At 40.9% G+C, this 26,887-nt stretch overlaps 1 pseudogene; it reads right to left on the bottom strand.

Moving 5' to 3' along the window:
- The window catches only part of LOC144374629 (neuronal acetylcholine receptor subunit alpha-7-like), a 107,014-nt pseudogene that overhangs the window by 36,358 nt on the left and 43,769 nt on the right, over nucleotides 1–26,887 (bottom strand).

Raw genomic sequence — 26,887 nt, 5'->3', positions numbered from 1 at the left:
ACAACATCAACAATGAAATAAAATAATCTTTATACTAACTCTGGGGTCCAATACTTCTATTGTTTCTAAACAATACTTCTATTGTTTCTCACTTTTCTGATCTTGCATTTGGTATGTTGACTGCATTTTTACTGTTGTGTTTCTTATTTAATGTCAGATGGTTTGGAAGTTATAATACTATTTCTGTTCCTGGGAGAGGTAGTCTAATATTTAACACCTATATTTACTTGTACCTTTCTCATTTTGTATGTAACTAGGGCATTTCCATCATATCCAAACCAGAGAAGCCCTACATTAAACTTCTATGGTTACTTTCACCCCCCCAATCTCTTCCTCATTCAAATCCCCAAGTCATGATTTATATTGAAAATATCATCAAATATTTAGATTTAACTATGACTCTTGGTGCCAACATGATACAGTTTGAATGTCTGTTCTCTCTTGAACTCATGTTAAAATTTAGTTGCCATCATACCAATATTAGTGGGTGGGATTTTAAGAGGTGTTTCAGTCTAAGAGCTCAGCTCTCATGAATAGATAAAAGCAAATGCTGTTACTCCTGAGTGGGTTACTTGCAGTGGGAGTGGTTTTGGTCCCTCTTGTACTTGCACTCTTTCATGTACTCTCTGTCATGTTGTGATTTAGCAAGAAGACCCTCAATAGATTCTGTCCCTTTGATACTGGACTTTCCAACCTACAAACCATGAGAAGTAAACCTCTGTTCATTATAAATTATCTAGTCTCAGGAATTCTGCTACAGTGGCACAAGCTGGACTAAGGCTATGTTTGCCTTTTTCTTAATTTCAATTTGCTAGAGTATATTCTAAGTAATTATTTTAGACTTGAATCTCTACATATTTGAAACTGCCTTAATTTTTGCCTAGGAAATTCAGTTTAGTAAAATAATTTGTTTAAAAGAATAATTTTCTGGCCAATATTTAAAAGTAATACTCTATTAACTTAGGAAAATTTGTTTCCTATTACTATGAATTTTCACTTGCAGAGCTTGTAAGGGTTTTCTTTTTATCTTGGATGTTTTAAAATTTCAGCATGATAATACATCTTTTTATTCATTCTGCTCAGCACTCAGTAAGGTATTGACACATGAATAGATGAATATAACTATCTCATTGCAATTCAGCAGGGAAAAGATATATTGCTCAATAAATGTTAGAATTATTTTCTAACCCTTAAAGAAAAGTTAAGTTAGACACTCCACAACATGTACAACAATTTCAGAAGGATAACCCACAAAATAAAAATTAAACTATCTGGTTTATCAAAAAGTATTAGAAGAAACTGTAACTGAATGAATTTGTAACTTTTTGGTATGGCACTCCAAGACCATTAAAGATCCATCAAAAAAAAGATGTAATTATCCAAGAGCATAAAATCTGTTTTAAATAAATGTTATGGTTTGGATTTGGAATGGCCCTCAAAAGTTTGTGCATTAAAGGGTTGATCACCAATGTAGCAATATTTATAGGTGGGGCTTTTAGGAATTGATTGAATCATGAGGACCAATCAATTTCTGGACTCATGGCTGAATGGACTATTGGGAAATGGTGGCAAATAGGAGGTGAGACCTAGAAGAAGAGAGTGGTTCCTTGGGGCTGTGCCCTTGGGAAATACATCTTGTGCCTTCTGTGTGTGAGTATGAGTGTGTGTATCTGTCTGCCTGTCTGTCTGTCTGTCTGTCTGTCTCTCTCTCTCTCTCTCTCTTTTTAGCTAATATATATATATATATATATATATATATATATATATATATATATATATATAAGCTCACTGGTCACTAAGGAATAACAAAAAGTGTTACAATTGCATTTGCCACATCATGCAATGTTTACAAACAAACATCCTTCAAGGTACACAGCACCCCAGAAGGGGTGACTGTGGCCATGGGTCAGTGTTAGATTCCTAGAGGAGAAGTCTCACTGAGTTGTGCTGAATTTCTTACATTTTATTCATATCCCAAACCTTTGCCCCCAATCCATTTATTTTTTATTTTTTGTTGCTGAGAAGATGGATCAATCAAAAAACCTTGAGTTCCAACTGCAACTCTCCATGGTTACATGGTAACAGCCCTAATAAGTTCATTCATTCACTGGAATTTGCTGGTTTCCATATGCTCTTGCCATGCTAACTTTTAGGGAATTATAAAATGTGAAGAGAGGGGCTGGGGCCATACAGCTCAGTGGTAGAGCACCTGCCTTGCATTTATGAGGCAATGGGTTCCATCTTCAGCACCACATAAAAATAAATAAAGATATTGTGTCCATCTACAACTAACTAACTCTCTCTCTCTCTCTCTCTCTCTCTCTCTCTCTCTATATATATATATATATATATATATATATATATGCTCACTGGTCACTAAGGAATAACAAAAAGTGTTACAATTGCATTTGCCACATCATGCAATGTTTACAAATAAACATCCTTCAAGGTACACAGCACCCCAGAAGGGGTGACTGTGGCCATGGGTCAGTGTTAGATTCCTAGAGGAGAAGTCTCACTGAGTTGCGCTGAATTTCTTACATTTTAGTTTACTCCTGATCACATGATTCCTATTCTTTATCCTCTCTCTTGAGTTAAGTAAATGATTTGAGAGCCTACCTTATTTGCTACCTTCCAAGATATGTCCCACCACTCTCAGAGCCCGTGCTATAGCTTAGTTTACTTGTTTCTCCACCTTGCTGGCTCCCATGCATTAATATAACAATTCTGTCAATGTAGCTTGCCATCTTAAGGTAAGGGGACCCATATAAATAAAGTATTGTATGAACAAAGTCACTCTCTTTTTATGTTGTCAAGCCTGGCCTTGAACTCACAGGCTCCAGAGAACTTTCTGCCTCAGTCACCGGAGTAGGTGAGATTACGGCACACACTACTGCCCCCAATCTAAACCAAGTCACTCTTAAACATATATATAAAAAAAGGGTTCAATTAACAGCTGTTCCAGGACCCCAGGCAGAAACCAGAATAATCCCAGAAAAACTAAATGGTGTGGACCCCCTACTATTAAAAAAAAAATCTCACAGTCTGCCCTTGAATGAAGATCTCTCTCTCTTCTAGATATTTATAAGTTGTTATATCCCTGACACATCCATCATCTCCTGCTCTGGAGGATACTTCTTGGGACCCTTGTCTGACACCCTTGAAGAAGCTGGCCAGTGTTAGAAAATGCATATGGGCTTGCAGTCAAAGCCCGGGAAAAGCCATTTAATCTCAGAAACAATTTTCTCAATTGTGAACACAGGGGAGTCATTCCAGATCACTTCACTGATTGCCACAAAATCAAATCAGATGAAACCACATAGGGTGAAGTGATTTATTGCTGATTATACATGCCTTGAGAGCAGTGAATGTGCATCCTCTTAGAAACTATATCTTATGCATAGTGGGTCCTCAAAACAATATCCCTGAGCTAAGCAAATAGCTTCAGCACACCAGCCCCATGGCCCTGGCACACAAGCCTCAGTTTCTCCAGATTTTGAAATATGCCATTGGGCACTTTCAGCTTGGGCCCTCACCCTGTGTAGCTGAGGTCCTAGGGTGAAGGGAAGAATTAATTGCCCTGGGACCCACAATTATCTATGTCCTCCTCTCATGCAGGTAGCAGATGAAAACAGCCATGGCAGATAGTGAAAATGCACAGGGACACCCACAGCAGGCCCAAAGGAGGAGGCAGGGTGGGAACTGACCTTGGCCCCACCTACGCTACCCATCCTCCTTCCCTCAGGCAGCTCATGATGATGACTGAACTCCCCATTGAATTCCTGTCTCACATATTTATTACACAGACCCTTACAATCCTGTTGGCTCTGTTCATTGCTACAAAGATCAATAAGCTCATCTCCAAATCTATGCTGCTGGGCATGATTGGTTTTGTGGCCCTCAGGGTGCAGGGCTGCTCTGTGGAATAGACTTATACCACATGCAGGAAGACAGCCTTTCCTGGGCCACCTAGGATTCAAAGGCATCCCCAGAAAACACCACTCACAGTAGCACCTGGCCCTCTGCTACAGATTCTGCTCAGGCTCTTAGACAGCAGTTGGATTTTTCCATTCTCTGTTCTGTCATAGGGTTACTCTGTGGCCTGCAATAGCAGGCAAGGGATTTGGTCAAAGAAAAAGTAGGTGTCACATGCTGAATGAAAGTCATAATAAAGCATCAGGATGGGTCGAGTATGGTGGCACAAACCTGTCATCCCAGCTCCCTGGGAGACTGAACCAAGATTGCTGTTGGAGGTCAGCCTCGGCAACTTAGTGAGACCCCTGCCCAAAATACCATTTTAAAAAAGGGCTGAGGATATAGCTCAGAGGTAGAGCACTTTTTAGCATGTTCAAGGCCCTGGGTTCAATCCCTAGTATCAAAATTATAATTATTATTTTTTTTAAAGGCATCAATACGAAAATCCCACAGCAGCTCCAGAAGAGACACACTCACTATTTCCAGAATTGAAAGGAAAGGTGGAGGCAGAGGCAGGCAAAGTGTCCCAGAGAAGACCTGAAAGTGAAGTCAGTCCACATCCAGACAGAGGGAGAAAGGAGTTATTCCTCTTGTTTCATTTTTAGTTTTTAAAATTTATATGCAAAAAGTAATACCCATTTAGGGTACCATTTGATGTTTCCATACATGTGAACACTGTATAATGCTCAAATCAGGATAAGCATATTTATCTCCTTAAATATTTTTCTTTCTTTTTTTTTGTGGTGAAGATTAAAAATCCTCTCTTCTACATCCTTTGTAATATATAATACTGTTATATTTTGGGTCTGGAATGCCCCCCTAAGGCCCATGTGTTACACCTTGATCCCTAACCCACAGTGCTACTAGGAGGTGGTGGAAGCTTTTAAATAATGGGACCTAGTGGGAGGGTTTAAGTTACTGGTGGCATGCTTTCAAGGGGATTACAGGACCCAGAGTTATCTTCTTTCCCTTTTGGCTTCCTGTGCTACAGGCTCCCCCCATGATAAAACTGTGAGCCAAAATAAGCCTTTCTTCTAAGTTTATTTATCTCATATATTTGTTACAGTGGTGAAAAATTACCAACTCAAGTACATTATTGTTATCTGTAGTCACCCTACTGTGTAATAGCACACTATAACTTAACTTGTAAAAAAAACAAAGCACAAGAGCACTAAAAGTACATGGACTTTCCAGACATGACCAGAGACAGGCAAGTAGTAAGCCAACATCTAGAGTCAGGCAGGCCAAGCTGGCTGGCCTCAGGAATGTGACTGAGCACCTGTTTCTTATCTTGAGAAAAGTGGATATGCATATCAATTTGACAAAGAAAGAAGGAAGCTTCTTTGGTGCCCTGGAACTAGGTGGGTGCCCAATAAAAAGGGTTTGGCTCCAACATGCCGAAGTAATAAGTGTGGGCCTGTGTTCTGGGCCTGTGTTCATGGAATCATGGAGAAAGACAAATGGCTCCCAGTTGGTCAAAGGTGGACCCATGGCTGGGTTCACAGTGGTTGGCTTATGGTGCAGACTCACTTGTCCTCCCTCCCCTCTTGGTGTTACTGAGAGGCCAGAGGAAATAACAAAAGTAAAACATGTGTACGCCATGCCCTGAGAGAACAATGCAGAAAAGAACAGAGAGTAACTTCTAGACAAAATCACCTGATGGAAGTCAGTTGACAGCAAGGTGGAAGGAGAATAAATCTTTTTATAATTATTCAAAGCAAAAAAGAAGTGAAATGAAAATGCTAAGAAAAAGGGTGAGAGCCTCTTCCACCTCACTCAGAGTGAAACCCAAGAACTCCCAGACTTGGTCCACTCCCTATCCCGTCTCTGACCCACTCTGGTGACTGACTTTGTCCCCTTCCCCATCCTTAACAGCCACAAAGTCCCCTTCTGTTCCTAGAATAGATCTAGATGACATATTCCTGCCTTAAGGCAACCATAAAAGATACATTTTTTTAAACGATAAAACCATGGCACTTGTACAAGTATAAAATGAACATGTGTCAAAGACAGCATTTAAGTCACTCATTCATGAGGGAACCTCAAGGTGCTAAAACCATTCTGAGGAGCACCCAGGAGACACACATAAATGTAACCAGGAATCTAGGAATGCTGATCTCAATCTGTTAATAGAGGAACCTACCACCTCACAAAGTCCTTTTGCTTCTCTATGGACTAAAATCATTTGCTTCACTACCAGTTTTCTAGAACTTACAGAGTTGAAAAATAGGTGGAAGACCATGATGGGCACAGTTCACTGCAGAATTAGATAACCAGTAAGGTGTGAACTCAGTAAAAGCCCAATTGTCTTCTTCTTTCTTGAATTTCCAAGTCTTTCACAAGCATTCCTGACAGGCCCTTTGCCCTGGCTGCTCTTTCTGTCAGGAACACTCCCCTCCTTGACATCACATGATGTACTATTCTGTGGGTCTCACCTCTGACTCTGGTCCTAGCTCTTGCTATGCCATCCCCTTCCCCCCTCCCCTGCTGTTTTACTGGGAGCACCTTCAATTGGTGCATGCTCTCCCCTCGAAAATTCCATTTCTCTTTCTCTAAGGGACAGATATTTGGTCTGGTTTCATCATGGCTGCACCCTCAGTTCCCCCAACAGTGTACAATAATAGTGAAGGAGCCTTCATCCAATATTGACTGGATTGATGAACAAATGAAAAACAAACAGCACCAGAACCCAGGATGATCAGGAGAGACTATGATGAACCATTCGGATGATGATCTTAGAGATGTAAATATAGATTGGCTGGCTCCACTCACTTCTTGAAAACAGACTGCTTCTCCTCCTCTCCTTCTGCCCACACACTATTTAGAAACAGCCTCTCTCCAGATTAGGTCTGAATATTTGATAATGCAGATTCATCCCAACAGTACATTGCTAAAGCCTTCTTCTCTGAGAATGCAGCAGCAAAACTATCTTTGCTCACCTGAAGATTCCTACCACATACAAGAACTATTCCTGACAACCATTTAACAATGCCTTCAGCACCCTCCCACCTCAAGGCTAACCATGACTGCATTATGGGTCTCTGAGCACCAGCAGGCCAACTTAATTCTGGTCCACAAATACCATGATTTAGGCGATGTTAACAGTGACAACATTGAAAGTGAGTGATCCCATTCCACATGCAGACCCTGTGTGACACCCCCAGGAAATACTCAGCAGGCCTGAACTTTTGTTTAGCCCAGTTACCTTTGCAACCTGCCTGCCTACTCTGCTCTGGCTGAGGACACCCAGCTGGCCAGAGTCCTCAGACACTCTCCCTACCACTCACATCCTTGCTGTGTGTCCCAGAAAGCCAAGACTGGATCTACAATCATAGCAAGGTGAAAATGATTGAAATTTGAGCATATGGCCCATCTGTGCTATGGAAGGCCATACTGACAACCATCCTTTCCACACCCAAGGCCCCGACAGCTGTTTCCTCTGGGGATCTGCAACCCAGCTCAAGGCTCTGACTACCAAAGCACACTTGGTCCATGCAGGGAGTAGGATTGCCAGACATGCCATGAAACTCACATCTCTGGAAGCATCTCTGAGATGGTCTCTCAGAGGTTCCCAGTAGGAGTGGACCCCAACTGCCCACAAAGCAACTTTTAATGGGTCTTTGATTGGTTTTCCTTCTTTCCTTGCCTTAGTAACCACCCACCCCACCCCTACCCCAATAGTGCTTCTCGGTTATGACTACCCCCAAAAAACACATGAATCTGTCTGGGCTTGACTTCTGGGGGAACCTAAGACCATTGGAAAGGGAATAAATTGATTCCATTGGCACCTCATTGATTAGCACAATTAAGAATTCTTATAAAGCTATATTACAACGCACCCAGAATGCCCTGTACACGTTGTCACTTCCAAGGCTCTGCTATCATCACAGGGTGACATAAAAGTGTAAAGAAAAACATCAACCTATAGATGGGCAAATGCAGCTTTGTACAGTCTGTGAAATGGATGATTAGCACTCTTCACTGTTTTCAAATTTCAGAACCTACAAAACATCTTTAAATATGCTCATCAAAAATGAAGCCAGAGGGGTTGAGTCAGTTGCCTGCTGTTGCATGGCATAGGGTGGCCTCCATGTCCCTAGGATTCAGACCTTCTGCAAGCTGACTGCTGATACTGGCAAGGCTTTCAATTCCATCCAAAAGAGGCCATCGTGACAAACCATCTATAATTGCTACTCACTTTGAGCAATATTGTGTTCAGAAAAATCCTTGAGCTGATGGCTTCAAGTGAAGCAAAATAAAGCAACGAGAAACTACTGAAATCAGCACTGGGCAGAGCTTTTATTAACGCCCATCCTCTCCTCAGAGCCTGGCCAGCTGGCTGGGAACACATAACTGGTTCCCCATCCATCAAGAAAATTCAGCAACCTATTCCAGAAATGATGCAGAGATAGCTGTTTTGCAGTGACCCAGCCTCTTCAAAGCACAGAAAATGCATTATATCTCAAAAACCATTAGTGGCTCACACGTGGGCTCCAATATCAACCTGGAATACACTGAGAAATAAGAGACGTGTTTGTGAGGCATCACTGGACTCAACGCTCCTTAAAAACCCTGGCTTTCAGAGTGATAGCATTTTAACCCCCTCCTTCAGTAAAAGCCCCTGTACCCTCATTCACACACTAATGAACCAACAAATGAGTCTCTGAGCAGAACATGGGATTATGAGTGTCTGGCAGCTGGCAAGAAATATTAAGCTGGCATCTCTCAAAATCCCCAAGTACAGAATATCAGGAGGTCAGGATCTTACTAAAGACAAACCCATTTTTGCTAATTCCAATGTCAATTTTTGGACTCTTTCATATTTCAATGTTTTCTGGGTTGCCAATATGATTTATTCTCTTTGCTTTATTTCTTCTCTGGCCATTCTTAGCAACATCCTCTCAGCTCCTCCTCCTATTAATTCCTATATCCTCCTTCCACTTTATCTGTTCATGAATATGTATTAAGTGCTCTATCAGGTCCCCTGAGAAAGAGAAGCCCTTAAGTGCTGTAGGGACACGAACCCCTTTCTGTTAGGTTGAAAGGATAAGGGAGGTGGGAATTCCTCACCCAAAGAGGAACTCTGATTAAATAGCCTGTCTGCAGAAGACTCAGCATGTATCAATGAGGTGAGACAGTGGGGCTAGGGAATAGCAGGTTTAGAAAGGTGGGCCAGTCCATACATACCTGGGGGCCCATGCAGTACGTCTAGCCAGCAAAGGGAAGCTGTTGAATAGAGTCTAGGAATTATCCAACGATGTTTTAGTTTGAAACAATCTCTCTTAGCCCACTAATCCTCTTACAGAATGAATTTAGTTGAGTGTTCCATTTAGCCAGTACTTTCAATATGCATGCCTAGTCTGTTCTTCCTGTTCTCCCCAAATTTTTAATCTGACCTTCACAATTTCATCATTTTCCTTCTTTAGCATCTGACAGCTAATCTCCCCTAGAGCTCACCTTTGCTTCAATCCTTTCCTGCATGGCCTAGAGAGATGGGACCAATTCCCCCCACCTTGACTCTGCACCTCTGCTTACTTTGCCCAACAGAATGGATGACAGACCATTCTGGGACTCCCATGCTCAGTCCCAAAGACGCCGGGCAGCCCCTACTTTTTTCCTCTTGTTTCCAACCACCAAGCTGGGGGGACATATGCACCTGTGGAAAAGGACAGGAAAAGAAAACCCAAGTGGCACAACACTCAACCCCAGCTAAGCTTCCAGCCACTGCCAACATTCTTGCCAGCCAGCTTATTCCAGCAGTGTGACTGTGTTCCCTGGTATTCTAATTCCAGCTGACTACTCTTTGAAAGTGTTACATGGAATAGACAACCAGCCCAGCCACATGGGTCCAGTCAGTCCACAGCATCCTGAGAATAATAGGAGTTTTCTGTTTATTTAAGCCACTAAATTTAGGGTAGTTTGTTCTGTAGCAATAGATTATGGGTGCCATGTCTAAGACAGGCTTAAATAATATTCTCTGTAAACGATTCATGTGAGCATGAAAGCCATACATTTAGCAGTTTACTTCAGAAAGAAGTCCTACATCCCACTGCTCAGAAAAATTAAAGCATAAGGCATGACAGCCTCTATATGCTCCATCAGCGATTCTGGAAGACTCTGTCAACAGGAAAGGAGCAGAAGATGAAAGAGAAAATTTGCTAAGGAGAGCTTAAAGGCAGATGTGAGAAAAACAGAATTCTGAGCCAGGCATAGAAAGAATATGGCATTATTCCTGAGGGCCTGTGTCATATGTCAGGCAGAAACTACTGTATCTTTGCTCCTTCAAATTCAATTATACAGAACACTTGAGCAACTCTTCTTTAGCCAGAATAGTTGAATCATCAAACTTTTTATATTTGGGAGTTAACAGTTTTACACACAGATATAAAAACCCATCTTTTATAGCCTTATTATAAAATCTATTATTGATTCCAGATGAAGAAAACTGAATTAGGAACTGTGAAACACATTCTTTTTCAACTGTTAAAATACTCTCTTAATACACATGCCATGACTAAATGTTTATCATTGCTAAGTACCACATTAAACATGCTACAAACATCCATAGAGATTTCCTTCCGAACTCTGTGAAGTTGGCATTTCCTTCACTGTGCAAAGGACAAATGGAATAATCAAAAGTTTTAAATATGGCATATTTTATGGCTATAATTTACATCCTGATTTGTTCAACCTCAGAGCTTTGTTTATAAGCAGTCGGCCATAATGCCTGTTACTATCTGAATTGCTACCTCCAAAATTCGTATGTTGAATTCTAAACCCCAGTACCTCAAAATGTGACTTATATTTGTACATAGGGCCTTTAAAGAGGTAATTTAAAACAATTGAGGTTATTAGGGTAGTCACTGTCCAATCTGACTGATGTATAATCAGAAAATCCTTTGTTTCTTGCCCTCAGGAGAAAAACTATTATATTAAGAAAAGGTTAGGACATAGACAAGCACAGAAGATGGACAGTTGTAAGCTGCAGAGAGTGGATCAGAAGAAACCAACTCTGATTGGGCATGGGTTGGGAACAGCAGGAGGGGCTATCAAGAGGTACCACAAAGGAGCCTTATGATAATGGTAAGTTCTGTATCACAATTGTGACTACACAAAGATACACGTGATAAAATTTCATGGACTCCCCCCCACAAATACATAACAAATGAAATCTGAACAAGCTCTGTGAATTTTGCCAATGTCAATTCCCTGGTTTTGACATTGTGCTATACTAAAGTAAGAGGCCAACATGGGTGAAGGTGGGGTGTAGGGTGCACAGGGCCTCCCTGTACACATATTTGAAACTTACTATGAATCTATAGTTACTTTAAAATAGTTTTAAATATTTTGTAAGAGAGCAATCCTGCCTACTCCTTGATCTTAGACTTCTGGTCTCTGGAACTGTGTGCAAACAAATGTCTGTTTTTTTAAGCCATCCAGTCTATGGTACTCTTTTTACAGGAGCCCTAGCAAACTCATACAGACCCTAAGAAAGAGATGACCCAAAGTCCAGCATAAAAGTTCACATGCTTCATCCCCTCAAAAAGGGATTATATACTTGGACATTAGACAGTTTTCAAAGCTCAGTTGTCCAAACTGTTTTTTTCCCACCTCTAAAATATTAAATATATTTAAGTAGAGTACCTAGAGATTAAAGGTGTTTTTTAATAAATATCTTTGCAGTCACCACTTAGGTGAAGAACATTGCCTAGCAGTACCCGGGAAAGTTCCCATTGCCTTTCCCATTAGTCTCTTGATCTTTATTTAAGCTGCAGAAAATGCCAGCAGCTGAGGAGATATTCTTCTAAAAACAGGTCCAATGATTCAAGGGAAATAAGACCCCAGCAGCAAAAACAGAATTAGAAGTCCATAAGAAACAGAATTGTTCAGGCTTCTGGAAGGAGCAATATAGGATGAACCTATTAGCTGGCTCAAGGGGGCTCACTAAGTGACCATGGAGGACAGTGATAGATGGTCACACCATTCTCTGAATCCTGAAAAGTCCAGACTCCGTTCTCCCTCCAGATGGAACTAAAGAGGTCTGCCTCATTAGAAAATTTATTTTATCTTAATCTAGTCATCATGTATAAAATAGAAGAGATAGTCTAGATATCTTTATTTGGCTAAGTGGTTTAACAAATAATTTTACTACTCCTAGAAATTTTTCTTGCCTAGATTCTTGCTCTAAGTCATCTGCTCTCCATAACAAACAGCCTTGACTTATTGATGAATCCTTTGTTTCTTGCCCTCAGGAGAAAAACTAGTAGAATATTATTATACTTTACTTATGTCAAGTGGGCAACATGGGCTGCTTGTTTCCCTGACCAGCTAAAGGCGAGAGTCTTTATGAACTTAGTCACCTTTGCAACAGAGCTCTCCTAATACAAATGAAGAAGACTCCACCTGGACATCCCATAGGCACATACTTTCTGCTGTTGATGGCAACCGCTGCCATTCAGAGAGCAAATGTACTCTTACACATGAATGCTTCATACCCAAATATGCAGAGAAAAGGTGTTATGCACCTATAATGCATGACCCCTAAGGTGACCTTGGACAACATGTGGGAAAACCTGAACTTGCATGCAAACACAGAAAATACCAGCCGGGGTGGGGTGGGGTGGGGTGGGGACAAAGCTGCTTCTCAAAGTCCTGGTCACTTGCAAAACTTCATGAGGAGCAATGGTTCCAATTATAGATAGCATATCCAGCATTTCTATAAAATGTTCGAATATGCTTGATTGCCACATATATACAAGCAAAAAATCACTTTTCCTTTTGTCCAGAGTTCTTACCTGTTATAGAGAAGAATGTCTGGTTTCCATATCTGGCCATCTGGAAAACGAACAGTCTTCACGCCTGGATATTCTGACATATTCCATTGTAAATAGTGATCTGTCCAAGACTGGCACACAGACAATGACATTAGCAGCACTTTGCTTCCTGGCCTACTTATATTTCTTGTAAGAGATTATTAGGTATATTCAAAGTGAAAAAGAGTTCCAGACATTTATATTTACACAAACTGAGTTGCTGTCTATACAATATTAGGCAACTGGGAATTAAATAAATCCTTCCAAAATGATCATGAATAGCATAAAAATCACATTTAAGTTTCTGCTGTCACCATGACCACATTTAGATGGTAACATTAAAGCTAATTCCAACCCACTGCATGCCCTGGAGCCTTCTCTCCCACAGTGATGGGTTCCTTCTAGCCAAATGAATAACTCTTCTGCTTTTCAAGTTTTCATTCTAAGGACATTTTGAAAAAAAATAAATTTATTTATTTCAACTGGAATAAAAATCAGGTTGTGGAAATATATACCATTTATTTCCATGAAAACAGTACTGTGCAAATGCGTGGGAGACTCTCAGAAATTCTAAGGGCATATTCTTAGATTTGGATTGCTTCAGTTACAACAACAATGCTTCTAAAACCAGGACCTACCAATGCAAACACTGAGCCTGGACAGTGGGACACTGTCAGGATAGAAGGACGCAGGTGAGGAATGTGAAAGTATTCATAGATGCACAAACTCAGGTCCAGGAATTAATTTAGATTCCTGAGTGTCTACTGTACAAACAGAGGAAGGCTCTTGCCTGGGGTTCTCCATCCCAGGATCAGGTGCTAACGTGCCATTTCTAGGGCCAAATTCTATTGGGACCATAGAGGTGGAACCCTAGCTCCCCACCAGTGTCATGAAACCAGCACTCTACCCACCATGGCATCTCAAGGATGACAGGTGTGGGCCCAGCAGATAATACAACTGTATCATAATCAGGCCCCATTCTGTTTTCATTTCCCCTGGGACCACCCATGTTCTGGAACAGACTTTCCAATATTTAGAAAGGTACCCTATACAACACCTCCAGCTGGAACCAAGGCAGATGTCCCTTAATCAAACACTGTTATTTTTGCTCTGAAACTTACATATTTACACTGAGAGATAAATAAATGCTTCAATTGCACATCAATTTCAATTTCATTTCAGATCAAATGAATTTGATGCAAGGTTACAAAAATATCAAGGGAAGAGGGAGAAATGAATTTTCAGAACTGTTGAAATTCAGGAATTATAGATGAGGCATGGTGGGTTTAGAACTATTGATACTGGCAACAGGGGCCCAAGGCCATGTCCCAGACATCTAACCAAACTCTGGGGAGGGCAGGTATATCTGCAAAGGTTATCTGAGAGTTGAAACAATCTGAAGTCAGACAGGAGAAGATACTAAGGTAAATAATATCATTTTACAGCCAGGGACCTCAGAGAATGAGAATATGTTAACAAATATCATTGGGAAGCCTCATCAGGGGTATTTAGGACTGAGAAGTACCCTGCTATGGTCTCTAATTAGACAAGGGCTATTGGAGAGGGTATGGGAGGAGAACACTGAGGAAGGGCTGGTCTTGTTCAAGTTGTCTGTCAGGAACATCTGGGTGCCACCAAAGGTGTTTTCTGAAGTCTGATCTTTCTCAGGACCCTTGGCCCTGTGCTCCTCTTTATTTCTCTCCCTGCTCTGGGCACAAAGCTCTTCCATACCAATTTCTATGCTTTCTTTATATCTCACCCTGGGATGTATCTCTGGATTGGTCACTGATTATTATAAAGCCAATTATAGCAACTATTAGTAATGCTAATCAGGGCCCTAGGAATCCAGGAGTTGCTCGGAAAGGTGAGTTATAAGCAAGTTATAAGCAAGCACTGGTGTGGGAAGCCACTCTGAATGACCACACCTTCCAGTCTTGAATCACTAGGCTCTGACCAATCACTACATTTCGTGGTGACTTGGGCATTGTCCCAGTTCAGATAGCAAGGCAGGTCTTCAGGTACAGGCATCATCCGTGGAAGTTGAGCTACACTCACCTATTCCTTTGTAATCCTACCCCTTGCCTCATTTGAATGGCTTCTTCCCAATAAAAGGGTTCAGCACATGTTCCTTTCTCTCTCTCTTTCCACAGACCCCTAAGGTCAGAGAAGCTGTCACAGGATCCAAATAAAAAGGTATCACTCTGTGCGATTATTTCGTGCCAGCCCAGTTCACCTGGAGTGACCTTAAGTGTTTAGTCATGGGATGCAACCTACTGGACTCTTCCATGTGCTCAAACAATGGTCAGAAGATGGAAGGGAGACAGGGAAAGAAACTGCTTGGTCAGTCAAGCTTAGACCTATCTAAAGGCAGCAGTCCAGGCTGCATGCTACCTCCCCAACACTCCACACCTCCTCCTGCATGTGCACACCCAGCTGTGTATATTCCTCAGGTTCAGTGCCTCACCAGGTGGCAGCACAGCATCACGTGCATGCCCATGTTCATCACAATCCATGGAGGAGAGCATGATCACTATTCTTATTTACAAGAGACTAAGACTCAGAGTCCTGTATCTTTGGAAGCAGTCACTGGGTCAGGACTCAATTGCATTACATGATCTCAAGCAAAGTGATCTCTGCACTGTTTCAGAGCTGGTTCTTCTAACTCAATCTGTATACTGACAAGGCAGCCCCCATGAAAGCATGGACTGTATGCTATCTCTAAAAGTGCTGACCAACTGCTCATGTTGCTCTCCCTTACTCCAAAGCCAGTCTGGCCCACAGAAAGAAACATGGAGCTGCAGGGAGTTTGGGAATCAAACAGACCTGGCTTGTGCCAAGGTTCTGGTACAGTGTTGCTGTGTGAGCTTAAATAGGTAATCTCACTTTCCGAGTGGCAACTTCCTTGTATGTACACAAAACTCATAGTGTGGCAAGAATGAGATGAGATGATGTGTGCAGTGGCAAGTAAAAATTCTAGTAGTCAAGTGATAAATGATAACAAAAGACAGAAAGAGACTCCTCCATTATATAAAATCCTACAGGATGCTTGAACTATAATAACTGAGCTCTGGCCAAAGATGTAGAAGAGTGAGGGCCAACATGATGTTGGGAACTGGAGCAGGAACCTTCTGCTGCCCTCCATGGGTTTCCTATGAAAGGACATAGAATAAGGCCTGTCAACAGTCTAGTTTCAGATATATGTTGTTTATCCTCTCAAAACATTTGCTTCCAATTAGAAGTTAGATCCCTAAGGGGCGAAGCACAGAGCAACATCTCTGTAGACAACACTTGGCACCTTTTCCATGTGGTGGCACCTGGAAAGCAGCATCAATGAACCTAGAGATGGCAATAATCCCTGATCTTCCCATACAATAGAATATTCTGTTCCTTCTCTCCCTCTGGAATTTCTTCTCATTGAGTCTTCAAGAGAAGAGGGTGTGGGATTATAAATGGGATATGCAGCGAACAAGAGCTGTTGATCTAAAAAGCACAATAGGAGTCTAGATTCTTCTGTGATTCTGACACCTGGGCCCTATTAGACCTACCTTGAGGTCATAGGAGACTTTTTGGTGTGTGTGTGCATACAGACCAGCATGGAAATGGAGGGGGGAGGGAAAATTTTCTTTCCTTTAAAAAATATACCTTTTAGTATAATAAGAAATATATTTGGTTTTCCCAATCCTTACAATTTCCTAGGTGCTAGGAGTCTTTTGTGAAAGAGGTCCTCTGGACCATACCTGAGTTTATGCTAATGAAGTGATTTAGGTTTAGGTCTCTAGGTAGCTTCCTGATGGGGGCTGGTCACCAGAAAGGCCAATCATATTATTAAAAGGTGGGAACTTTCAATTTCTTCTCATCCCAACTCCAGGAGAATGGGTTATAAAACAAAACTGGGTTATAACAGAAAGGTTCAGGGAACTTCTGGTTCAGGGCTATGGACACAGGGATGCATGGGGGATGGTGCACTCAAGAAAGGTCCAAGCTCCTCACCCCTCCCCATCCTTTGCCCTATGTCTCTTCCATTTGTGTGTTCCTGAGATACATCCTTCAGAATAAACCAGTAAACTTAAGTATTCACCCAAGAACTGTGAGCTGTTCTAGAAGAATGTTAAATCTAAAGTGAAGGAGGGTTGTAGAAACACCTGAATGTACATTCAGGCAGGTGGAAGTACGGGTGTCCTAGGCACCCCACTTGCAGCAAGTGTCTGAAGTGGAGGCAGCCTTGTGGGACTGAGCTCTCAAGCTTGTGGGTTCTGACGCTAACTCAAGGTAGATAGTGTCAGAACTAAATTAAATTGTTCAACACCCAGCTGGTGTTGTAGAGTTGGTTGTTGCTGTTGAAAAAGATATCACATATTTGGAGTCAGAAAACACCATCCAATCCTATTTTTGACAACCCTTCCAATCAACTACTTTGATCACCAAGAAGGAAAGTGAGCCTCTTTCCATCTCTTGGCTCCGAAACTGCTTTCCCAGTGAGATATAATGATTTAATCACCCCACCCTAATCCTCTGCATGCAATCAAGGTCCTAAGCAGGTCACTGGCTGGCTAAACTATGACCATGATGTGCTGCGTTTTAATGTGTTAGAGAAAATAAATGCAGAAATTTAAAAGGTAAACATTTTAGAAATAATTTGGTTTACAATCTAACATTCTATGATTGAATGCAATTAGTACCATAATTAAAATTAGAAGGTTAAAAATAGAGAATAAACAAAAGAAGGCTGGGAAATCTAAAGAGAAGAATGAGCAAGATATCAAAAGAAGACAGAGTTTAACAAAGCAAATGTAAGTCTCTGAATGGCTCATGTGTCTCTTTAGATAACGAAATGGCTGCTGTCATTTCTTCTGATACATTAAATCAGATTAGGTCTGTTAGACCTCCCAAAGTGATAAAACAGTTACAGAGACCATATACCAACTGCTTCCTCCTAGGAATATGAAGAACTAAATAGAGAGATCAGCAACTTCATATTCCTTAAGGTTATCCGAATAATCTGAAACTCAGAAAAAAAATCAAGGACAACTGGGAGAAACGATAATAAAATCAACAAACTTTAGGTCAAAGAGAATTTAATTATTTTTTATTCTTCTGCCTCTTCCATTTTGCATGTGTAGGAAAACTATCATTTGCAGAAAACTAACCTCAGAGTTTAAATACCCTAGAGATAAAGTTATGTGGATTCAGATTTTCAGAACAGGAATTCAGCAACATAAAACTGTGGAAAATAAAAACCCATGACTCAGAGCCTTTTCCTTGAATCTGTTTACCTCCTGCCCACATTACTACTTTTCCAGATACTCTGCCTTTTCTGCCTTCAATATCTAGCTTTGGTTCCTGTACATGTCCACTACTCAGGCTAGGTTACGCCAGGCTGATCACTCATGATGAAACCCAAAAACAAGGACCATTTAGAAATGGTTTGGGGGAAGCTTCCAAGCTTGCCCTTGGTTAAGGATCTCTTGCCCAAATCTCCCAAGTCCATGGTGTGACACATAAGAACACCAGGGTTTCTAGACTGAAGCACCAAGCAGGAGCCGGGGACACAGAGGCACAGGATTGAACCTTGGAACTGTTAAGAGTTGTTTTAAACCCAAGATTCTTGGGATGCCTTAAAAATTTAGTTGGAGTACTTTCACAGTTTCTGCATCACCATTCCAAATAAATGTCATTATTCAGCTTTATAAGTGCACTTGCCATAAGAGAATTGGTTTTCAATATGGCAGGCACCTGAAAAGAAGTATCAATTAATGATGGAATGCCAGTGCTCCCAGATCTTCCTATTTAGAGGAGTCTGGGACTTCACCTGTATCCCATTACTATAAAACAGGATTGTTCCCACCTTTGACTTCTTCCATCCTTCCATCAGTCTGTCCCCTGCAATATTTCTAAGAAACCACTTGGTCTTGCTATGTCAAGCTTTTCTACTTTCTTCTGACTTTAAAAAAATTAATTGGCATATAACTGCACATACTTATGGAGTGGAGTGTGATAATTCAACACATGTACACAATGTGTAATGATTAAATCAGAGTAATTAGCATTTCCATCTCCTCAAACATTTATCATCTCTTAGTGGTTAACATTTCCTTAAATGTGTTAATTACACAACCTGATTGTAAATGGCTGAGAGTGGAAACTGTGTCTTACATTTCTAGGTGCCCTCACATGGCCTCATTAAGTATTTTCCACGTTAGGTGCTCCCAAAGGTAAGTTGAGTAGGTAAAGGAGACTTTTTATAAATGAAGCTGCAGATGCTTCTGAAAATGCAAGTATTAATTAGAAATAAGATGGGCTTCAAAGAAATTTAGAGATCTCTGGTGACATCCTCCAAAGCAAAGATTTTTATTTATGGAGCACCTGAACTCAATACAGTAAGTAATAATCCAGATATATTTTTTCCTGAAAACCAATACCCTTTAAAATATTGCTGTATCATATACTCTGCTGAAAACCAATAACTTAGAGCTAAGATAGGTGGGCACCAGAGAGAGAGAGAGAGAGCTGTCCATGGCACTTATTTTGTAAGAAAAACATCAGTAACAGCTTTGTTCCTTAGAGGGCACGGGGAAAGCATCTGTATCATCCCCCAAGTTGCCAGAGCTTAACCTTATATTGAAGTGTCCCAATGTTATGCAGGTGTTGGCTTTATGTTGTATTGTAATATCTTAGGCCATTCTGGAAAGGCAGTGGGTTAGGAGCTAGGGGTCCTAACAGTGAACAAATCTAGCTAGAGCCCTGCTCTCCTGGTGCACACATGCTAGTGGAGGCAAGGCAAGGAACTTTTGGAGGTTAGGAACAAACACCAGTGAATACAAAATATGTATGATGGTAAGAAGTGCTTTGGAAGAAAAATTGAAGCAATGTAAAGGGAATACAGTGGGGGCTGGTATGTAGATAGGTGGTAGAGCACTAGCCTAGCATGTGAAGGTCCTGTGGTTCAACCCCTAGCACTGCAAAAGAGTGGGGACAGTGTAGGCTGGAAGTAGCAGGGAGTGTTTGGGGCAATACACAGGAGCTCAGGGAAGACATACTGAAACAATTGTTTAGGAAGAGACCAATAAGAAGTTATCAAGCAAATCAACAGGTTCTTAAGAACCTTCCAGGCAGAGACAGCAGTAAATGCAAAGGCCCGGAGGTGGACATGTATTTGGATAATGTTTGCATTACTTACATCAAGAGGGCAGGAAACACTGCTAGGAAAGAAGACAGAGAAGATGGGAAAGGAAGGATGGTCTAAGCAGGGGGTGATCAAAGTTGACTTTAAGGCACTTTAGCTCTTAATTTCCACAGGGAGGCAGGACACCCTGAAGAGATGAGCCTGAGAGGCATGTGACTAACCTTCATTGTATCTTAAAGGATCACACAGCCTGCTATGTTGAGAACAGACATCATTAGAGGAGGCAAGCACTGCACAGAAGACTGGCCTGGAGACTCCACACTACGGGAGATGAGACAAGATGCCAGTTTAGACCAGATGTGAAGTGGTTAGATCTTGGATCTGTTTAAAATGTTGAGATGTCAGAATTTGCTAATGAAACAGATGTGAGATGTGAAAGACAAGAGTTAAAGGTGACACTGAGGTTTTTGAGTTGTGCAGATGGATAATGGGACTGCCATCTACCCTACCCAGACAAGGGTGACTGTGGAAAGAGGCATGAATGTGAATGCCCCACAGATACACGTATGAAGAGAAAGGTAGTGGGGACAACTGTTAAAGGGATGCTCTCAGCGGGTGCCAGAGGATGGGGCATGTCCACTGGAGGCAGGGCTAGCCTTCCAGGGCGGAACAAATCATGCATCCCAGGGAAAAGGAAGGAAGCTAGAATAGGTGGGCACAAGAAAAGGGATGGGATCTACCTACTGAAGCATACATACTGCTTTAAATGCTGCAGGAGAAAACTCCTAGACTCCACCCTACTCATTATGGGCAGGTTCTGCAAGGGGTCTCATGCATAGCTTAGTGCACCTCTGGGACACTTAGCAAATGGATTTAAGCAGATCTGTTTTCTCTCTCTCAGCTCTGCATGGCATTCCCACAGACTCACCTGGGAATACCACAGGCCCTCATTTTTACTTCTCCTCCCCACTCCACTTTACAAAGAAAGGCATTCTTCACTTAACTCATCTTGGGAGACTATACAAAGAACCAATAAAGATCAGCCTGCAGTTGTCTCTGTGTATGAATTACCTTAAAAAACTGAGTGACAAATAATTTAAAAGGTGAGGGGGTAATCCTTTTATTTTTTGCTTTCAATAAAAATGAAGAAGAAACTAATTAAGTTGCCAACTGATGCATTTGATGGAAACAATGTTATTTTGTGCATAAAATCTGGAAGAAGTTCAAAGAATTGAATAATATTTTTTTAACAAAAGTCTTTCATTACCAACTCAAGATGCTGCTGCATCTATTAACAAACTAAGTTAAAGAACTCATGATGACAACTGTATTGTTCTGTTCTCTTGTGTCTAGAAATAACAGAATCACCTGTGGATACATAAATTAATTTAAAACAAACCTCCATCTTGACACAGACATGAATTTCCAATATAAAAAGTATTATTATGTATTAAAATTTATACCAATAAAAATGTGCCAATAATAATAGCAATATTAAGTCAAATCTGAAGAACTTTTTAAACACTTATGGTCTGAAGGAATATTTCTATGTAAACATTTACATTTGAGAAAAAAATGAGTTATAGTGATTAATAAAAGTCTTTCAAATACAAAATTATTTTGCATTATTTATAAAACCCTGCATGAAAAGCATAACAGAAATGCAGATGCAAGGAGAAAAAGAGGATATGTAAAACATTAAACAGCAAAAAGAAGGGTTTGCTTATATTGTTTTTTAAGGAAATGATATGGACACAGAGTTAATTATTATGATGATGATATTAAGATTCCATGTGAAATAAAGACTAACAGTTTTATGTTTGAATTTCAATATTTACAACTTGATGGCACAATATCACCTGTAATTAATTGAATTTAGATTAGCATCACAGATATCAAGTTAAAAATCCAGGAATATAAAACAAATTGAGTATCCCTTATCCAAAATACTTGGGAACTATTTCAGATTTTGAAGTTTTTTTTTTTTTTTTAATTTTGGTATATTCGTGTAGATTTTGCTGGTTGAAGATCTCTAACTGAAAAACCTAAAAACTTAAAATCCGAAATCTGAAAGAGTTTGAATGTCATGTGCAAAATGTTTCAGATTTCATAGCATTTCAGACTATCGATTTTAGATTAGGGATGCTCAATCTATATAATCTTTAGAGGTTTTTGCAGAAGTCACTACAGCATGAAATGTGAAGACTTATAGCACAGAAACTCTCAGACTGAGTCAAACATGCATCTCTTGAGGGTACAGAAGACACGCAGGTGCTGCAGAGCACTAGGGAGCGGCTACAGCACAGGTTGGGACCATCTAAATGCTGCCCTGCATCTTATTATTTTTCTTGCCTGAAGTGGTTTTGAAATGTCCCCAGATCACCCAGTAGTACAATAGAAGCACACATCAAGCCCTGCTGATATTCAGTATTGAATATTCAATGCCAACCTAAAGGACTCTCTAAGCCAGAAATTTATAGTCTGCAGCATGACACCTCCAGCATTCGTTGTTGGCAGGTGTAGAGTCAGGGGTGACAGCCTGGGCTTTTCCTCACAGAACCTCTGCCTTCCCTGCTGATCAAGCACATGCATCCCAGAAGCATAAATAGGCAGACACAGAAGCAAGGATGCCACTGTCTTAACTTACCATTTGCAGCCAAATATTGGTGGTTAAAACTTGGTTCTTCTCATCCTAAAAAAGAAAAACAAGAAAGAAAGAAAGAAGAAAAAAGAAAAAAAAAGCAGCATAAATACAGCTTATGTACTTTACAAAAGAAGGAATGATACAATTATTCATGTAGAAATTTGACTATTGGGATCATTGTTGTATGTGCAAATTAGAATGCACCAAGCACTTCCAAATCTATGCCAGCAGCATTTCCCCAGAGTTAAGCTTTTCTATTCATTCTGAAGTAATACACATTTATTATAGAGCACTTACAAAGGATGGCAGAGTATAAAGAAGGAAATTAAAATTGGGCAGCCCTACCATCCAGAAATGATGTCTGCTAAGGACTGTGCTATTTATCTTATTTATAATTTACATACTTTAAAAATTGGGTGCAAATTTTAATTTTTAAAGGCAGTTTTATTGCTAGATTTATGTACTTTTAAACAAATATAAATATTCAATGCTTCCCTCCCAAAAAAGCATGGCCCCATGTCAAGCAGCCCCACCCTATGTTGAGAATGCTGTAGCCTATAGCTCTGCCACATCCCTGTGGGTCTGGGTCTTCTAATATTCTCTACCTGGCCAATCAACATGTCAGGTCCCTGCCATACATCTGCAAAATAAATCCTACACAACTGAGTAAACTAAGGGTTAGAAAAGTAAGGCAACTTTACAAAGAATACACTCACACTGGGATATGTCTGACTCCAGGACCCATTTTTCTGCATTTCCAAGATACCTTTCTGCATGGGGATCCAGCAAGGTATCAAGTTTGTGCATCAGCCACTGAGCCCAGCACAGTGTATCAACGTTGTTCAAACACCAAGCATCTACTACAGTTTGGATCATAAGTATCCCTCAAAGGCCTAGAGCTATGGAAGGTACTAGAGCTTTTAAGAGGTGGGGACCTAGGGGCTGTGGTTGTGGATCAGTGTTAGAGCAGTTGCCTAGCATGTGTGAGGCACTGGGTTCTATTCTCAGTGCCACATAAATAAATTAAATTAAAAAAATAATGTTATTGTGTCCATCTACAACTAAAAAAAAATTAAATAAAAAGAGATGGGGCCTAGTAGATAGTCTTTAGGTCATTAGGGGATTGCTCTTGAAGGAGACAGACAGTGGGACTCCAGCCCCTTCCTCTTCCTCTCTTTCATTCCTGGCAGCTCTTGAGCATGTCTGCTCTACCACATGCTCCTGCCACAATGAGCTGTCTTGCTACAGTCCCAAAGGGAGAGGCCAACCAATCACAGACAGAAACTTCCAAAACAATGGACCAAAATAAACCTTTTCTTTTTGTAGGATGATTACTTCAGGTATTATTACAGTGATGGAAAGTGAACTAACATACCATGTAAAGAAGAGTCTAGTCAAACTTGCCCTTTACAATTGGGATGCAAGCAGTACTTTATCACTGGCCAAGTCCAGCAGGGTCTAGCAAAAAACAATTCACAAAGAGGCAACTGAGCAACTTTTATACAATAGTTATATTAGAATGTTGTCGTTTTAGTATTGAATCCTCTCAACTGCAACCTAAAGGATTCCGTATATTAGCAACTAACACCCTCTCCAGGGAAAGTATTTATTAATGTTAGCGTGAAGACTTGGCTGGAAGCTAAGACCTCAAGTTCCCCTGTAATACGAATTACTTGTCCTGGTTCACTAATGCGAAGTCACCAAAAACAGGCCCAATGATTGAAAGCACCTAGCATCTGTCAGGGTGTAGTCTGCAGGCAGGGATGCAAATGAGAATTGAATGCTGCTTCTTATTAAAATAAAAATGTGGTATACAGGTAAGAAGTTGGCAGGGACACTCTAACATATCCATGCCCCTGTGCCCTGCTGCTCACCTGCTGAGTGCCTTTGAGGGTGAGACGGGTGGGGTTGGGCAGATACCACAGAGAGGATACTGCTCCCAGTGGACTATATCTCAGAGGGTTCCAGGACAGGGGATATGCTTAGGAGAAACTGACAGTTCTGTAACAGAGGAAAGACATTTCCTTTTCCAAAACAACACAAGCCAATATATTTTCATGGTAAAAAGTTGTAGAGCTCACAGTTCTCCGTGTTCCACACGAGGAGCCATATGTTAAAACTGTACACGTGCTCAGTTCCAGTTCGGTCTCCTATTCCTTAAGCTCTTCAGGACATGAATCTGCTGCCTCAACTTATTAAGCAGCTGTTGTTTTTAATGGACTTAGAATTAGCAAGGTTCCACATTTAGGTGCCTTTTCTTCTTTTAATTGCATTTGTGTCTTCCTCTCCTGAGAGAAAGGCTTCTGCGGTTTGGGAGCTCAATTACTACCAACCTAATTAAAAGGCTTTTTTCTTTCCAGCATCCAAACGGAAACCTCATTAGAGTGACACTGGATTTCTGTGCTGTGTGGCAGCATGGGACCGAAGTATAGCATTTCAATCTGTAATCAACAACAAGCAGCAGCCAGCCACCACCTGACAGTACAGCAATGCCAAGGGGGGTCCTCTGCTGAGGCTCCAAAGGAAGCCCGTTGTAGTCGCAGGGCTCCACTCTCCAAATGCATCTCCTTCCTCCTCTCACTGGCTCAGGGCCGCACGCATAGGGTGACAAGGTCTCACACTTTCTCCCACCTGCAATATGCTGACTCATGGATACACACATATGTACACACTCACATTTGTCCTCTGCTCACATCCACATGGGGCTTTCTGAACACAAACATAATCCGTTCACCCTCTTTCAACTTCACTGAACAAAGGATCAAGTCAAAAATCCCTTACTCAGTGCACAAGCCTTTTCTCTGTGGTCCAGCCAAGTTTTCCTTCATTCATTCGTTTGCTCATTCATTCATTCAACAAATGTTATGAAGCACTTCCTGTTTCAGGCAATATGCTGGCCTGATATGTAATGTGGTAATTGAACATTGTTCCTGAGCTCCTGGAAGATAAAATGGGGGAGCTTGCCAAGGCTCTATTCAGGTGGAAAACAGCATCCCACAGGTACCCCAGGGCTGGTAATTAGCAAGCAGTGCAGTTTCTGTGTCTTAGCCTGTTTAGGATGTTTTAAAAACAATATAAACTGAGAGGCTTATAAACAACAGGAATTTATTTATCAGTTTGGAGAATGGAAGTCTGAGATCAAGGTGCTGGTATAATTGAATTCTGCTGTCTGGTGAGGGCCTGCTTCATGGTTCATAAGTGGTGGTCTTCTGCCTGTGTCTTTACATGGTGAAAGGGGTGAAATCGACTTTCTGGAATCTCTTTTATGAGAGGACTAGTCCAATCTGTGAGGGAGCCATTCTCAGGACTGAACTACTTCCCAAGGAGCCCACACCCAATATCATCTTGTGGCTTAGGATTTCAACATATGAATGGGGAGGGCACAAATATTCAGACCATAGCACTCTTAAAATTGTTTTCAGTAATTCCAGATCAACCATCTGGCTATTACTGCCCTGTCCACACTGAGCAGGACAGCAATGAAGAGTCACAGACCATGTGGGCAGAAAGATCTCTGGGTCTAATCTCAGTTACCCAGCCAGTAGGCACTTGTAGTCTTTGGGCTTCAATCTTCTCTCCTTGGAAATGAGAATATTAACAGCTGCTCTATGTGCCTCCTATAGCCAGTGGTATTAGGGTAACACCATTCAATCCATGAAATGTCACTCGGCATTAGCAGCTGTCCCTGTGCAGCTGCTTGCCCATGGATCTCCCTGAAGAACATGCTCCTGTCTGCCTTGAGGACTCAGGAGAAGCCTATCATGGAAGCAAAGAAGGTCAGTGTGGCACCGTACCCCAGAGTCAAGTGGCCTGACTCTCCTCCCTCTTTTTTAATTTGAGCACTTCACTGAAGAGCACACTTTGATTTATATGAACACATTTTTTTAAAAAAAAATCAATGTTTCTGAATAATTGTGTATCTTATTTAAGTACAACTGTTCTGATGATGTGTAATGTGCTATCTTGCATTCTTACAGCAGCTATTCTTTTGGAAGTTATGAAAGAATTATTCAACATTATTTCACTGCTTTCTTTGCTTTTGAGTAGATGCTGAGGAAAACAAAACAAAACAAAATACGTAACACTGGATCTAACCATGTCTAAATTCTTGCTTGCAGGGAAGACCACTGGATGATATAAATTCACATTTTTGTAGCACTGTATAGTTTATAACAAGGATGGCTTCTTTTGTCCAATTTAATCTTTACACCAACCATATTTTATCCTAGTTTTACAGAATAATAAACTGAGAGTCTATGATTTTTTTCTGTGTCAGCAACATATTAAGTCTGACAAAAGACTGATAGAGTAAGAAATAAACTCCTACAAATC

This window comes from Ictidomys tridecemlineatus, unplaced genomic scaffold (assembly GCF_052094955.1).
Source record: "Ictidomys tridecemlineatus isolate mIctTri1 unplaced genomic scaffold, mIctTri1.hap1 Scaffold_78, whole genome shotgun sequence".
In the NCBI taxonomy this organism is placed as follows: Eukaryota; Metazoa; Chordata; class Mammalia; order Rodentia; family Sciuridae; genus Ictidomys; species Ictidomys tridecemlineatus.
The sequence above is the reverse complement of the archived record's forward strand: the minus strand, read 5'-3'. Positions and strand labels throughout refer to the sequence as shown.